Below are 1280 nucleotides of genomic sequence, written 5' to 3' on the forward strand. Positions count from 1 at the left end.
TGCAAATATAAAACTGAGGTTTAAAAACAGAAACACCGTCACAAACACAATAATAAAGCATGCCCTTGATTGGGCCGTTCCTTGCAAGATGCTATAATATGCACCAGGCTAGAATAAAAAACCCGATGCATCTTGATCCATTAAAAAAAAAGGGTCTATTTCTGCCAAGCAAACACGCATGCAAGGAATGCAAGGTCCCTGTCCCTCTCTGCATTCCACAAGGAATATCAGATCATGAGGAGAAGGGGTGTCCTGCTTTACAAAAGGAGAAAAGGAGTGAGCAGCAAGCATCATCATGGCGAGGGACCTCTCTCGACCTTCTTGAGGCCTAAGTGTGCACACATAGCCACACACCTGCATTCCCATAGTGTTATGTACTGAGCTGAATAGGATCCAAAAGGCAGCAGTCTGATTGGTCCTAGAACAATAGGATTCAGAATGCAGCAGTCTGATTGGTCCAAAAACAATAGGGTCCATAATGCAGCAGTCTGATTGGTCCACAGGAGCCACCCAATCCAGCTCCAGGTGGAAGGGAATCCGCAACCTGATTGGCCTACAGGTGAATCCCGGAATTAGCCAATCACGTGGGGCCCATTGTGTAAATAATGTATAAAAAGCAGACATTCTGGGGGAACTCCCATTCCTCCTCACCACTATGAGGTGAATAAAGAGCATGAAATCCACTCTTGACTCTGAGTATATTTCACAGGGCTTCATCCTTTTCCTCAGGATGAAAGCCACAGGAATCGGAGTGGCTTTTGGTTGGTAGAATTTCCCCCATGTGTGGAGCATCCCACTTCTTTTACCAGCATTTCTAGGAAAAAAGAGGGAACCCTAAGTGCCCCTAAACTGGAATTTGAAGCTGCAACAGCAAAGAGGCTCCAAACAGTTTGCGCCTCTCTGTGTGCCTGGCCTGGCTGAGGAAAGAAAAACATAAACACGCCCAGCCAGGAGAAGCTCTGTGTGGGAATTTCCATGCCCGCTTCCAGCCTGTTCCCAATGTTGGTTTCCTGAAGGCTTGCTCCTGCCGTGAATGTGCCCTTTCTGTCTCCTTCCAGAGGCCGGCCGTCATCCGCAACAGATGGCCCCATGTGCCCCTGTTCCATCCTTGACCGCTGCCACTCCTCTTCCCAATAAATTCTGTTAAGTGGTTCAGTCAGGCAATTGTAACAACCAGGAGTCGTGTGGCACCTGAAAGACTAGCCCATTTAGGATGGCGTAAGAGTCTGTGGACCACTGCCCGCTTCATCACAGAGGCATGAAGCGTTATTATGAGTAAC

The sequence above is a fragment of the Podarcis bocagei genome (assembly GCF_964188305.1).
Source record: "Podarcis bocagei genome assembly, chromosome: 13".
Taxonomy (NCBI): domain Eukaryota; kingdom Metazoa; phylum Chordata; class Lepidosauria; order Squamata; family Lacertidae; genus Podarcis; species Podarcis bocagei.